Genomic DNA, 17,166 nt, shown 5'->3' on the forward strand with positions numbered 1-17,166 from the left:
TTAAGATGAAAGTACACACATGTCATGGCAGATAAGTCATATAAAATGTGTACTCATAGAAAACTGAGAATAAAAATGAAGATATTATTGATTGGCAAGATAGACTTTTTTTTCTTTATTACTATCATAGTAATTTGCCTCATGATAAAAGAGGAAAAGCAACTGTGCAGCTCATTTACCATTGAAATGACATTATGTAAGAGGACAGTCAAGCATCAGAACTGAAGGATCATCCCATGTATCCAGCTATTTCTTAGTGGCATGTACAGTCATCCTTTCTACAGGATGCTGGGTCAGAAATTTGACATTCACCACAGAGCATCTAAAAGCAATACTATATGAATTAATATAAAATGACTCTACAGAGGATCTCAAACATTATTCAGAAATAATTTGAAGAGGTGAGAATGCAAGCAAAGCTTCCAGAGGTGAATTTAAATGAATATTTTTGACATTATTTTTACATAAAGACAAGTATAAACTAGGGAAATATAATCTAACATAACAGAAGCTAATGGATTTTTTTTCAAATGGTTGATAGCTGGATAATCATGTGATCTAAAATTATGTTGCCAATGATTTAACTAATTTCACTAGTAGATTATGGTGATTTGTAAATATTTGTATTTTCATAAGTATTAATTATGAGTAATAGATGTAGGTGGCAGAAACAGATTTGATTTTACAGCAGCTGCTCAAAGTACCGGGGGAAGAGCACTGTGGGAACAAATCAGATTTCCTGAAAGTATGCAAATAATGAATCTTTTTGTTAAGAATGTCGAGTTTAATTTAACATTGCTGTGGCAGTGTAATACTCTTCAACATGTATTTATTTGGGGCCTTGTGCCAGCTACCTGGATGAATTCCAATTCCTACTGAGCTAAAATCTGGCTTGCCTAAGGAATTTTTCCAACGTATTCAAAACTGAAACACAACATAAACATCCGTCTGAATGAACTGTAAAGAGCTATTTGAATGATGAACTTTGGTTTAGTTTCTAAGAAGTAATCATGTGCTTTATGTGGTGCTTATTATATAATTTTAAGTTTCTTCTTTCTTTTCACTAAACATCCTTCCTCTTCATTGAATTTCATCTTTATTCACTGTACAGAACTGACAAACAATGCTTGAAGAAACATCTGGAGTTGTGCTACCTGATAAAGTAACAAACATCACAAGTTGATTTATTTCCTCCACATAAATTTGACATTGCTTTTTTCACCATAGAGTCAAAAGGAAAAAAAGTTTCTCTATATATACAAGTAGATATCATAAACATTGTGTGATTAGTGACCTGAAGTAATTTTTCAGTGGAGACAGAAATTATAGATTTTGCATGATACCATAATGCAATTAACTTAAAGTTTGATAATACAAAGTCATTTACACTAATTTTTTTTAGTATTAAAATGTTCATCAGAAAATATTTAATTATGTTCTCACAAGCGGATGAGAAGAGACCTTGATTCGGGGGGTGGAGTGAGGGAAAGAGAATGTTAACCAGTATGGGGTACAATTTGATAGGAGGAATAACTTCTAATATTCTATAAAACAGTAGAGTAACTGTGGTTGACAACAATTCATGTTTATTTCAAATGGCTAATAAAGAGAATTTTTTAGTGTTCCCAACACAAGGGAATGGTAGATATTTCAGGTAATGTATATATCAATTACTCTGATCTGATTATTATATATTGTCTACATGTATTGAAATGTCACACTGGTAGCTTTGAGGTATACTTGGTGATAAAGTGATTGCTGGGCATGTACCAAAAACTGGGTTTGATATTTAGCACTGAAAATAAAAAAATAAACAAACAAGCAAGTAAATGAATAAATAAATAAATACAAAAAGAAAAAAGTAAAATAAAATGTTCATCACATTTACCTCAGTTGTGAAAACTTTTCTATTATATTTCCAACAACCATACTGAAAAAAAGGAAATAAGAGTTGATATTTTACAGGGTATCTTTATTTATTTTTATTTTTTATTTTTTGTGGTACTGGGAATGGAACCCAGGGACATTCTACCTCTGAGCTACACCCCCAGCCTTATTTCTTATTCTTTATTTTGAAGCAAAATCTCACTGGGTTGCAAAGGGCCTCAATAAGTGGCTGAGGCTGGGCACAAACTGCGATCCTTCTGTCTTAGCCTCCCAAATGCTGGGATTGCAAGCGTGCACCAACATGCCTGGCTTGTAGGAGATATCTTAAATGATTCTTTTATCTCCATAAAGTATGTAAAAACCCCTCTTACAAAACAATTTTTAAGTTTTAAAATTAGCATTGATTCTGTTCTAGTACAGGAAGAGAAATATAGATTGGAAAGAAAGGCTTAACATTTAGAAAAAAATATGTCCCTCTTTATTTGACTCTCTCTTCTCCTCTCATTGTTTGAATGATTCTCAATTCTGGCCCAGTGAAGGGCTAGTGAGGGAATTTTTTTCTGGAGATTCACACACTAGTAGACTCAAGGTTATTTGAAAGCCTTACTACAATATGAAAGATGCCAGTGCACTCCTTTGGGGGAATCCACTGAAATCCAGTCTAATATTTGAACAGAAAGGTGTTATTCGTTCAGCTTCCTTTCTGAATGTTAAAGAAGTAGAGATATAAAAAAATAATTTTTTGTCTTAAAACATGTGCTGTCACAATTATATCTACCACTCAAAACTGCTAGAATTATCAGATTTTAACAATTATATGACTTTTACAAATTGGGACATGCAATATAAGTAATGACCTTCATTGTGTGATATGATACACCATAGGAAAGATAATAGGAAAGCAGTCACCTCTTTCATTTTATTGAAATTATACCCAAAGTGAGGTCATCTTATTAAAAATTCATACCAGTAGTTTGTTAGTCTAGATTTAGGAAATGCTAGACAGTCTAGAAAGTATAACAGCATTGGGCTCTGCAGTGCAGAAAAGATGTGAATCAAAATAAAATAATAAAAAATAAACCCACGAACCATTAAAGATAAACTACTGAAAACACATTTTTACTTTTACAATTGGCACTAGACTGACCTGCATTCAAATAATAGATGTTGTCAACAAGTATGTATATAAGAAAAGGGCAGATTCATGCTGATTTATTCTCTGCAACATACTCTCATGGGAGTGTTGAATAGACCATTATATGCCATAGAATTATGAGAAAATAATAGTTCAGTATTTTGCCAGGCAAAATTATGTTATGATAAACACTTGTGCCTTTGATGCCCTGGATTTTGAAATAACTTTATTTCCTGCTGTGAAAATGAGAAAATGTGGTTGATGATATCAGATTTCAGGCTCACATTTTATATTGATTTGTCAGAATGAGAAGCAGTAACTACAGGCCTGGAGACCCTGCTGCTCTGCCCTTCTGGCTTCGAATGAGCCCCGAGATGAGGAGGAATAAATAGTAATGTGAGAAAAGCAACCAAGAGACAGAATTATTATATGAAACATTTACTAGATCTTTTTATTGTTTTATTGTTTTATTTTATTTTATTTTTATTTTTTATTGGTACATTGTAGTCATACATCTTAATGGGACAAAAGACTTGTGGAGACATACATGCACATATAATCCAATTAGCCCATACCTGATTCCCACTCTATTCCCTCCCCATTCTCTAGTCTAAGATACATAACTGTCTTTGGAATATTTAAGGATAAATAAAGAACACATAAATGATTTTGAATTTAATGAATGCATTTTTCAATATTAGATATTCTGAAACTAATAATAAAAGTCTAGATCAAAAAAAAATCTTTCTTCTTGCTATGACTCATATTTTAAAAATGTAATTTCCTGAACAAGTAATCTTAATCCAATGAAGATTTAATTTAGTCTCTTTTCTTTATAAATATAATTCACCTACTCAGTAAAATATTGTTGAGTTTAAGTAGCATGGAATATATCAAATATGTATTAAAATGTTTTAAATAAGACTATTTTTGATACCAGGCTATGAGACATTATTCATGTCATAAAGCTAATCTACACAGCCTCACACCTGCATAAAACATAAGGATAATGGATTCTTTGGTGGTTATTTTATTGTCCTAACGACCTCAATAAATCAATAAAATGCCACCAATACTGTTCTCACCCCAAGAATTATTACAATATAAGTTGTAAAATTCATTTTTCTTAATTCGCAGAAAACTATCATGTTTCAAATATTATTATAAATGAAATGTATCTGTGAGATCAATGGTTGATTATTAAGGACGATTTTTAAATATCAGAAACAACAATAAGCAAATCATGGATACAAAATAATTACAAGTAAAATGACTGAATAAAGGTGTTTGGTGTGATTGATTTGTGCTTCCAAACCAATTATTCCTGATCTTTAGTGAAAAATCAGAGAAAGAGTACCAAAGTGCAAATTTCATAATTCTCAGCATATTGACAGAACAATCTACTGAGATACAATGTGCCCCGACAAACAGGTTAGAACTGGGACATCTTTACAGTGATACACTTACAGAGGTTAAGAGGGAACTATAGTTTTTTTTGTTGTTGTTTGTTTGTTTTTTGAACACCTTATATTAAGTGATATATCATGAGTCTCTTATAAGCAAACACTAGAAATCATAGCATAAATCATTAGCTTTGTATGGTATTGCTCTAAAGATATGGTTAATAAGACCTTCAATTTGTTTTACTAATGATTTTAAAGTAAACTAGTGCTAATTAATTTAGTCTAAATTACAAGGAACTGAAACTGCTAATCTTTAAGTCCTGCTGAGGAATATATTGCCATAAATACCAAGTCAACATAATTAGTCACCGTTGATCTAAATAGTTTTAAGACCGTGAATTGTAGTCATTTTGCTTTTAAACCAGCATGATACTTGAATATTGGTATTTAACTCAGTTCTTTTTCAAGATGTTAGGAACTGATTATCTGGGGAAAGGATAGTATAGTGAGAAAAACAAAACAAACACAAGAAAAGAAAGTAAACAAGCATGCTTCTCTCTGATGATTTTGTTGTTGTGTTGTTGTTGTTGTTGTTGTTACAGAAACTTACCAGAAAAAGGAACAGTAGATCTTAGTGAACTCTCCAGACCAAAGTTAGAGTCATAAAGTGTTCTCAGTCTGAGATCAAGTCTGTGCACTGCATTCACATCATCCGTCCTTTTTTTTTTAACTTACATAAGCTAAATTCCATTTCATTTTTTCTTGTGAGTGTGTGTGTGTGTGTGTGTGTGTGTGTGTGTGTGTGTTTGTGTGGCACTAGGAAATTTTCTAAAGGTGTAGAAAAAAGTCAAAAGTCACTGGGACAAGAAATAACAACAACACAAATTCTCACCTGACATATTTTGAAGGAAATTTATAAAGAAAATAATTTTAATTCCTGAAATAAATGTCAATAAATGTAGACATTCAGCTGGAGGTGTTAGCACATGTCTGTAATCCCTCTACTTGAGAGGCTGAGAGAAGATCACAGATTAGAGGCCAGCAGCATTTAGTAACAAAGCAGGGCCCTGTTTTGAAACAAATGAAGGGTAGAATGCACTTGGATTCCATGCCTAGTACCACAAAAGCAAAAATAAATAAACAAAAAGATAAATAAATAAATGTAGATAGTTTATAATGTTATATAGAAAAAATAGATTCCATATAGATTCCATTTTTCCTAAATTTTGAAGAGACGTTTTAATTCTGATAAAATTTTCAATGTTTATTGTGCTGGTTATGTTTGCCTAGAATAGTAAAAATATGTTACAATGATTCTTTTAAAGAGAAAGGAAATTAGTAAGGTATGCCAACACCAAATAGCCATATAGTTTATAAAATTATGTAGTTAAAGCATTATTGATATTTTAGTTGGCAAATAGACACATAAAATGGGATGGTACACAAATTAACTGACACATATGAGAAAAACAATAACAGCACTGAATAGACATTGAAGATCTATTGTGAAAGTGATAGAATTTAGAGCACAAAACTTTTATATTAAGGTGTAAGAAATTGGATTTTTGGTTCATATTTTATACAAAAAGACCAAATTAATATGGATTTATTATTTAAGTATAAATACAAATTATTACATATTTATTATATGACACAAAGTTTTATTAATATTAATAAATTAATATTTATTAATTTCTGAATCAATTAATATAGTATTTAACTTAAGAAAAAACAGGTTAAATTCCAACATGAAATATTTTTGTCACCAGGCATGGTGATACAGGCTTACAATACTAGTACTTGGGAGGCTGAGACAGGAGAATCATAGGTTTTAAGACAGCCTCAGTAATTTAGTAAGTCTCTTACTAAATAAGAGCCTTATAAGTGTTCAAATAAGAAATAAAGTTGGTATGAAGCTACATCTTGGAGGTGTAATGTCTCTGTAATGTCTATGCAATAATGTCATGAGTCCTATGTTTTCTTCATGATTGTTTTATAATATATTAAATATTTTATGCTTTTTGTATTACTTAAATTGATAATTGTCAATGAATATGACAAAATATTTTATTTATGTATTCATTTATTTATTTGTTTGTTTATTTGTTTATGGTACTGTGGATAGAATCCTGGGAGATTCTTCCTCCAAGCTACACCTCCAGCCCTATTTTTTATTCTTTATTTTGAAACCGGGTCTCACTGAGTTGCAGAGGGCCTCACTAAGTAGCTGAGGCTGTCTGCAAACCATGATCCTCCTGTTTCAGCCTCCCAAATGCTGGGATTACAAGAATGTGTCACCTTGCCTGGCAAAATATTTTATTTATAAAATATTATAAATATTTAGAAAGTAAACCACTGTGTTTTTATGTCCAGTTAGTATTTATGTGAGATAAATGTGGTATGTAAAGCAGTTATTAATTTGGATTGCATTAATTTAAGAGATAATTTTTATATATAATTTTCTTTTGAGAAAAAAAACAAAGGCATTGCTATTCTATATGAAGAATTTACTAATCCATTATACATGTTATTTTAATGAATGCTTTCAATTATCCTAGGCACTGTCATTGTTTTTCCGATTTATGACTACAATTTGTCTAAAGATAACAAAATAGTCATGAAGACACTAAATAGCTTCACTAGAGTTTCAGTACAAATCTATTTTACTTCATTGGATTCTTACATATTCTTGGCCAAATTTCTCAGCAATGGTGAAAGTATTATCCTTTTAAAAATAGCTTTTCCTGAGGTTTCCCCTCCATTATCTGGAGTCCCTTTGGTATCCATAATACTCCCTAGCTTGAGCATATTAGAGAAAACATGTCTCTTCTCTTTCTGTGCTTTGCTAATCTCACTTAACAAAATATTCTCCAGGTCTTTCCCTCTTCTTGCAAATAACATGATTTTCTTTTTCTTTATAGCTGAAAAGAATTATACTCTCTGTATTTCCCACAATTTTGCAATCCATTCATCTGTTGATGGAGACATAGGTTGGTTCCATATTTTAGCTGACAGAAAGGAAGGGTAGGGAAGAAGGCTAAGGTTAATTAATGGAAAAGCTACATTCAAATATGTGTATACATGTGAAAACATCATTATTAACCTGGACACTCAGTATTGGAAGAGGAAAACGAGGATGCAGTGCGGGGAGGGCACCAAGTACTATATGAATAGATGCTACTGTCAACATGATCCACATTATGATGTGAAACTATAGTGCACCAATAAAACAAAAAATAAAATATGATAAGAAAAATATGTTTTTTTCTTTCTCTTATTTTCTTTCTATTCTCTGCTTTTAATTTAAAAATGTTCTCCCTACGTTTATTTCCAAAATTAAGACTGATGCTCAGGGGAAAGAGCAAAGCAAAAGTACAAATGAATCACAAAGTCAAGACAAACTAAAAAAACGGACATGACGTACATAGAAGAAATAGTACATCACCTCTCCACTGCTGTATACTTAAAGAATGCTGTGATAACATGTAGTACAGATATTTTCATTAAAAGCAATACCACTGCTTAATCTAAATATGATATTTTAAACATACAAGACCATTACATAGGTTTACAGCACAGTTCTCCCATTTACTGTTTCAATGATTAAGTCATCTAAACTTTACAAGTCAGTTTCCTCACCTCTATGAAGGTAATAGGGGGAAGAATTATTTAAAAGGGAGGTGTGTATATCAGTTTAGCCAGTGCCTGACCTGGGAGTAGTGTTGAAATATTAATATAGAAAAATACTATGTAAATGACCAAATTTTATAAAGTACATTAGAATAGAAAATGCATACTATCTAAACTTATTTTTTTCTTAATCACTATTATTATTTACACAAAAATTTTGCTTTATTCTGTCTTTTGCTTGAAAAATATCAGAAACGCACATTCAGATAACAAAAGAAAATGTTCTTTCAAAGAAAAATGTAAGCAATTGTGTTTACTGTCACATGTTTGTGTCTTTTCTATTATATATCCCTCTGGTTATTATTTGGGGTAATAGTTGGGAAGGGGTACAACATTTATTTTTTATTTTATTTTATTTTTTTAACAATTTTTTATTGAACATAAGTAGTATACATTTATACTATATTTGGTGCCCTCTCCCCCCCGCCCCCTTTCCCCCCCCCCCACCAATGGTTGTCCAGGTTAACCATGTCTAAACTTATTTTTAAATTAGACTATGTGAACATGGTATGTCAATAATCATATAGTTTTGATGTTTTCAACAATAAAATTAACTTGGAATTAGAAGTTATATTTAGCTTTCTTTTTTAAGAAAACAGGACAGCAATAATTTCCTTTTTTTCTTTTTAATAAAATAATGTATATTTTCCTGTATCATATGGTATTCTTCTGTGCTGTTTTGTAAAATTATATAATGTGTATGCTGAGTGTGGTAGCCTATGCTTGTCCTTGGGAGGCTGAGACAGGTGGTTCAAACTCACTTCCAGCTTTAGCAGCTTAGTGAAGCTATGCACAACTTAGTGACACCTTGTTTCAAAATGCAACATCATAAAGCAGGGCTGAGGATATGGCTCAGAGGTAGAATGAGCCTACTTTCAATCTCCAGAAATACAAAAGAAAGTTATATAATGTTAGAGCTTTTCATTGTTATTGTTGTTGCTTCATTTTAATGCTTTGCATCTAAGATGTGGCTACTGTTTTACTGGTGCAATGTAATAATACATCTTGTAGTTCAGGGTGACAGAGACATAGATTCACACAGTATTCACTGAGCCTTCCTGCAATTTCCCCACTATTCCTGTCCCGAGGAAGGGTTTTGGTAAATTTGTGTATGTACCTCATGACCATTGGGCTGTCCTCTTTCCCCCTTTCCATGTCCCTTATTAGGTCCTCTTTTTCACTCAACTAAGATTTCTCCTCCTTAGTCTGGAGTCCCTCCTATATCCCAATTTCTCCTGAGTTTCTAGACATGAGGATGACTATCTGATCCTTCACTTTTTGTGAGACTTAACTTAGCACAATGTTCTCCTTGTTTTAAATAAATGGTATTAAGTTTAAGAAGAAAGTGTTCTAAAGCCTTCCAGGTAAACTTGCAATCAATGTTTAAAACATTCTTTTATAGATAAATCTGGCTGGACAACTAAATCTTTTGCATATTTTCAAGTAGTAAATATAGCTTTAGAATATAAAAATTCTTGGCTCTGCAAGCACAGAAGGAGAAGGGACATATGTTTTCTCTAATATGCCCAGATTAGAGAGTTTTAGGAATAGCAAAGGGACTCCAGATAATGGAGGGGAAACCTCAGCAAAGCTAGAAAGAAAGGGTAGGAGAGAAAGAAGGCTGGGGTTAATTAATAGAGGAGCTACATTCAAATATGTGTCTAAGTGTGAATGTATCATGGTCAACATGGACACTCATTGTTGGGACAGAAGTAGGGGAGGTGGTGGGAGTGGACACCAAGCACTGTGTGAATGTATGGCATTGTCAATATGGGACACATAAAAATAAAATAAAATATAAAAATATAACAACTCTTGGCTCTTAAATGCTACTAGAGACAATTGCAAACCCTAATGCAAATGGGCATACACTCTCCAATATATTATGCTGCTAGAATACTGAATTAAATGCAAAACCCTATCATCAAACTTATCTTTTCTTTAACCATAATGAGTCTTAGTACCTTGAGTTACTTGATCTTTCATGTCACTAAAAACTTGAAAAGATTTGTGGATAGGGATATTATTGAAATTGAGCCTTAATTAGAACTTAATTTCCATAATTATGCATAATTGCTGGTGTTTATGTCTCCTATGATGAGGACACATATTTCTTTAGCTTTCAGGAAGTGTGTGTTAAAGCATCACAAACAGCATTAGATAATATGATTGTATACACTTCACTGACTTTATTTAATTATACAAATAATCAAATAAAGAGAGTCCTGTCTCTTTTTGATTATTATTCAAAGGGATATAGGAAGAACTGACAGTATAATGGCTTCTGACTTTGCTAGTAACTTTCATATTATCAAAAATACAATATCAAAATATCTATAATGCATTGACATAATGTATTTAAATTAAAACAAAGCCATATAGAGTATATCACCTTTTTATTCTTAATTTTAAAATTCTCAGTAATGTAGGTGTTTTGGTAATAGAAATCAAGAAATATTGAGTGATATGTTAAGAAGTAACATTAAAATCTTTAGAAGATTAATAGTTTATAGAATCTAAAGCACAATCACAATGAATGATTAATTTTTAAAGTGATGCCAATTTATTATAACAATATCATCTCCTCAGTGTTATACCAACTTATAGTGATTAATATATGATTATATGTTTTTCCTCTATTTATAACAGCCAATCATTATTTTATTTATTAGTAGGTAAGGATTATAAAATGTCCTATAGGACCCGAGGTAAATCCAAGAATTTTAGATAAGTATTCAAATAAAAAAATGTGATAGAAAAAAATTGTAAATGATGACCCACACACCGACCATAAAATTATTAAGGTCCCAAGTGAGCAAAGAAATCATTTTATGTCGTATTTGGCACATTATCAAATGGCAGAGCATGCTTACCTTCCAGCAGTTTTCAAAATAATATGTTTGAATCTGAAGTAAAGAGAACTTTCTGAACTATCATTCCTATATTAAAAATATGTAGGATGACTTACTAAATGTTAAATATCAATTCAGATTTTTCTTTTGGTAAGTATATTTTATTAAGGGAGACTCTAATTTTGCAAATAAATACTTCAGTCCTTGTATTGAATAGGATTTTTAAAGTATGAATGCAATAGGCTTTTATTGATCAATTATTTTAATGTAGCTTCTCAAATCTTCCCAATCAGTAATTCTCAGCCCTGGTTTTAGGATGTTTTCAAACAGTACTAATACCATATCTTTTTTTAAAAGTCTGATTTGACCATGTATGTGGGATTGACAATTAAATCATTCTAATAATGTGATTATGGATATAAATTGACACAATAGGCAATGAGGTTATATTAAGCAGGATGTGTTTTATTTCTTCAGATGAACACCAGGACATAGAGCAGTGGCTATAAAAAGTAGATATTGTAATATATGTGTGAAATTTAAAATTCCTATGACAATATATCTTGGTAAGTAGCCTTTGGAGGAACTCATCTAATACGTGGTGAGTTCCACATTAAGTATTATGCTAGTTTACTTGTGAAAAACTGAAGATGCAGCTTATTTTTACCAGAAGCATATAGTCAATTTTGATTCTGATGATTCTAAAAACAGCTAAAAATTTCAGTATCTAGAATATTTTTTACTTTATTTAAACAAATTGCAAATTATTTTTATTATCTCTAAACTTTAAGAAAATTCTTAAGTGGACTTTTAAATTAATGTATCAATATTATGTACTATGTGTTAGGCAGGATAATAATCACTCCTCAAGATTTAAAAATTTAATTCTGGCCAAAACCCCTAAAAGTCTGGCAATTTTACCAAAGAGGAATTTATTGTACAGATATACTCTAATCTTATGCATTGGTGACAGGATTAAATTTTAAAATAGGATAATTTTGAATTCTTCACATTTAAAATAAGTATCCCATATCCTTGTTGAGATAATTAAGGACTTCTCCAATAAAGAATGTAGATTAGCTCTTCTCAAAGAGGCTATGTATTGTAATATGTTCAGCAACAGCTAGAAGCAATTTTGTCCAGAGTAGAACAAATTGTTTTACATTCTTTTTCTGCAATGCTTGCAAAAGCAGTCAGGTGTTTGCAGCTGATCAAAAGGTCCTTCATGTTTCTTCAGCTTGAGGAAACTTTTGAAGATGGGCTTTCTTGTGACTCCAAGCCCTTGAACTCCCTTTTCGTAGAGCACTTGTTTTAGAAGACTTGCTTTTGTAAATTTCTTCTCTGCCCCTTTGAGATACAAATTTTTTAAAAGCTACTTGCCAGTTTAAAATATAGAAATGTCTTTCCAGGGACTGGTAAGCCATCCTTTTGAAATGTGGTAATCTCTGTGCTCAGATCCAGGTTGAAGGCTTGGGTTGGGGGAGGGGGAGAGGGGGGAGCAAAGCCTGACTTTGACTGATTACTGGTTCTGAGTTACAGAACTGCCTCTGCCATGAAGAAAAGTTTTTGTTTTCTTTTAGAAAGACAATTAGCCAAAAGAGATGGCCTTTGATTCTTCCTAAAATCTTTTTTTTTTAGCTATTTCTTTCAGAGAAATAGCTGTAAATAAAAATTTTCTTGTGTGTTTAAATTTGAATAATGAAATATATGATTTGACATTATTATTAGTTTTTGGTACTGGGGATGGAACCCAATGGCTTTCTACCTCTGGGCTACACTCCCAGACCTAATTTTTATATTTTATTTGAAAACAGGGTCTCACTAAGTTGCTGAGAGCCTCACTCAGTAGCTGAGGCTGGCTTTGAACCTGTGCGATCCTCCTGTCTCAGCCTCCCAAGGGCAGGGATTACAAACGTGTGCCACCACGCCCGAGTAATTTGATATTATTTTTATATTTTTATTTCTGTTAACTTACATGTATACAGTATAAGAAAGTTTTTCCTTAGGAAATGGCAGAAACAAAAGTATTTTAAAATTACATATATTTAATATATTTACTGCATTCACTATGATTATTTTATGTATAATTATTTAAACATGCACATACCTGAAGTATAAAGTATAAAATAGCCATTATTGATTTTTTTTTTTCAGTACTTGGAATGGAACCTAGGGCCATTCTACCTCTGAGCTACACCTCCAACCCTATTTTTTTTTTTATTCTTTATTCTGAAACAGGGTCTCACTATGTTGAAGAGTGACTCACTAAGTTGCTGAGGCTGGCCAGGAACCTGCAATCATTTTGTCTCAGCCTCCCAAGTACTGAGATTACAAGCATACGCCTCTACATCCGGCTGCTAAATTTTAAGACTTTAATTTTAATTAGTTAAATTTTTATTAACTGAGGATTGTGTTTTATTTTTAACACTATCTTAATATTTGGTATTTCTAATTGTGACAAAGACTTAGAGTCTGCTTTTGTTACAAGCACTGACTCTTCACTTGGGCCTGCAGAAGCCTGATGAGTAATTTAATGGAGAATAAAAGCTTAAAATCTGCCTTTATTTAAATTTACCTCCTTTATTATGTTAAGTCTTTAGATCAGATTCATGCTAACTCATCAATTAATCATATTAATTATTTAGGGAGTTTTTATATAATTCTAACAATTATCCTCTTTCAGCTTGAAGACACCAAGATAGGTGTTAGCACATTATTTTGATATTAAAATCAGTAGGTGGTCAGCCACCTTCCACATCCCCAGAGTCATGCCAGTGATATTTCAGCCATTCCCCTGAATCATCCAGAAAAAGCCAGTTTTGTAGTTAGATCACTCCAACACAGAAAGTTACTCAGTGACGGGGACTAAAGATGCCCATCTAAGCAGAGGCCATCATTCATGATGAGAACTGGATTGCTCAAGAGATAAATATTTTCTAGAGGCACCCTGTAGAACCAGACTTTGAAAATGATCCCATCACACCACAGACTGACTAAGACTATTTAGTTATGCATAGGAACATCGCCCCTCCCCCAATTCTTGTATATAAACATGAAACCATGTCATTAGCACCAAAGAAAGGACTAAGGACCTTTGACCCTCCTTATCTATAGCATATACTTATACCAAATAAATTCTTTTTTCTGCCATTCACCACTACATTTTTGTTTAATTTCTTTCAGACAAGTGGTAGACCTGCATGTTTGAGACTCTCCAAAGTTAGGTTCTTCCTTTGACTTAGAAATTTAATAACATACTTAGCTTATTAGAACTTGAGAATTTGGGGGGAATTTTGCATTCACTTTAGCAATAGTATCAAAAAAGTTTCTTCAGTTTATCTAATGGGTATACGACAAAAAGACAAGAACTAAGTGCCAGACAGATAAGAATAATCTATTAAGTTCCACAGATCCCAAATTCAATCACTGATTTTCTTTCATTAGACTTTCTAAGTAAAATTAGTGGTAGACATGTGCTATTTAAGGAATACAGTTGTACTACTTCTCAGTAACAGATTTTTTTCAAGTACTTATGCCATCAAAAGACATATAAAAACAAAAGCATAATGATAGTTACTTTTATTATGCTCACACTATTGTGTTCATAAATTTTTGTACACTTTAGTTAAAATTACTTTTTAAATATAGCACCTTTTTATTTCATGTGACTAATCATTGAAAAGCTAGTCTAGCTACTGTAAATATATTTTCAGGTTTCTTTTCTCCATGTGGCATATATTATCAAATATTAAATAGTTGATAGCAAAAATTCATCTACTTTTTCTATCGATTGAGGTTGAAGTACAAAGTAGAATAGAAAAGACAAGCCAGGAGTGGTGGTGCACGCTTGTAATCCCAGCATTTGGGAGACTGAGACGGGAGGATCACGGTTTGCAGACAGCCTCAGCTACTTAGTGAGGCCCTCTGCAACCCAGTGAGACCTGGTTTCAAAACAAAGAATAAAAACTAGGGAAGGGGGTGTAGCTCAGACTTGGAATGCCTTTGGGTTCCATCCCCAGACCTAAAAAAAAAAAAAAAAGAATAGAAAAGACAGATGGCTCTCTCTCTCACTATGATCTCCATATTAGTCAATGCCCTATTTTTATTGTGAAGAGAACTGAGGAGGAGCGAGGTTGAATAACTTGACCAAGATAAAATAGTTAATAAGGAGCCAATAGGCAAATTCAGAAAATTGTACCAAAGTTTAAGATCATATTTGAAATAAAACAGCAACATTCCAAAATGTGTTGTGTTTTGTGAGTTTAGTATAAAAATATATCCTATAAAATTAATTACAAATCTATGAGGTAAAAAATAAATTATTTCATTATTTTAAAATGTAACAATGATTAGTAAAAAATAAACTTTATGAAGAAGTTAAGGAGGTAATGATAGACTGGAGAAATGTTTTTTAAAGATATATAAGAGAAAATTATTGCTATCTTTATTCATAATATTTTAAAAAATTAAAGTGATTTTAAGGAGGATAAAATATATTTTAAGGAGGATAAAATATATATGACAAATTGAAATATTTCCTCCTAAATATTTCCTCCTGAAGATTTTATACTATAGTTGTTTTTGTTTTGTACTGGGAATTTAACCCAGAGTCATTCTTTCTTTAAATTACCCCTCTAACATTCTTTTTTAAAATTTTTTTGTTCGTAAACAGGGTCTTGCCAAGTTGCCCAGGATCTCATTTAGTTGCTGAGGCTATCCTTGATCCCATGATTCTCCAGTTTCAGCCTCTGAAGTACTGGGATTAGAGGTATGTGTCAATGTGCCTGTATTATTCTGAAGCATTCTTTCATCTGCTCATTTAAGATATACCTTTGCAAGGCTGCTTTGGGCATTTAAATGTAGAGCAATATGTGCATAGCCTTTACCATTAGTAAGATAATATTCCACGGGTCTTTGTGAAGAAGCAGAAGCATAGTAGCAAAATGATTTGGCTTAAGTACAGCTGAGTAGTCCTTATGGATTTGCTCTTGTACATTTTCTAAATGACTTTTCAAAAGCAGTTCACACAATAAGGAATTATTTTCAACAAGAATATCACATATAGAATACACATCCTAAATTAATAAAACTTTTCTCACTTTCATGCATTATTTATATTCAGGATCATTATGCTTGTTTTTTTTTACTTCAGTAGAATCAAGAATAAATGTGGCATAGAACACATGGCAGAATTTTTTCTTTCATACTTTTCTCTCATACTTCATGTTATTCTGGGCACAGACATTCTCCAAAGTAAGAGGAATGAGAAAATTAGAAGACAAAATCAAAACATTTTGAGAAAAATCTAATACACCCCTACCAAGCTAAAGAAATATCCAGTTATTTTTTAAATTTAATGGGGTGCTGAATTGTAGAGAGAAGAAAATGGATCTCAATGTTATTAGACATGCTTCAGAATGTTTGTCCTTGACATTATTACATAAAATAACAATGCAGAAATCTAAAGTACATTTATGATCAGCAAATAAAAATTGTTGCCAGAGATTGAAATGCCCTGAGGAGGACGATTTGACCTTCTCTTATAACTGAAGCATATCAGTAAGCAGCAATGAAAATTAAGATAAACAGTATTGAAAGTAGAGTGGTGAATTGAAATGCACCTCTTTCCAACCATCTGTGCAATCAAATAATAAAATTACATTAATACAATCAAATTACATTGTTGTTGCTGAAATAACAGTAACTATTATTTTCATAGTTTTTTAAACCTATTCAGTCATTTAAAACTTTCTGACATATTTTGACATGAGGCTTTTCTATTTTGAAATATGTTTCTTGACATTTTTCTATTAATTTAGCATGATTACTATATTGATATTATATACCCTGAAGAGGATTATTTCTATATATTTTGTAGATCTTCATTATATAATATTCATAGTTATTTACAGTTGTCTAAACAATATAAAAAAATAGCCCTATAGAACTGAGTCACTAAATGTTTGGCTTTAGCAACAAAGCATTTTTGCTTTGTCCTTCAGGTTATTTACCAACTATGACACCTTTTCAAGAATGGGAAAAATGTCCTTGGGACCTGCTTTACATTTGGAATAAAATTAATCAATATAGACTATTAAATTTTCACTTTTATAATGTTTGTTCTATAAGATGCCCATTAGGTAAATGAAGAAAAATATGTTCTTTGCAAAAAGTTGGATACGTGCATTGTGTTATCCTA

The sequence above is a fragment of the Muscardinus avellanarius genome, assembly GCF_963383645.1.
Source record: "Muscardinus avellanarius genome assembly, chromosome: 2".
Classification (NCBI taxonomy): domain Eukaryota; kingdom Metazoa; phylum Chordata; class Mammalia; order Rodentia; family Gliridae; genus Muscardinus; species Muscardinus avellanarius.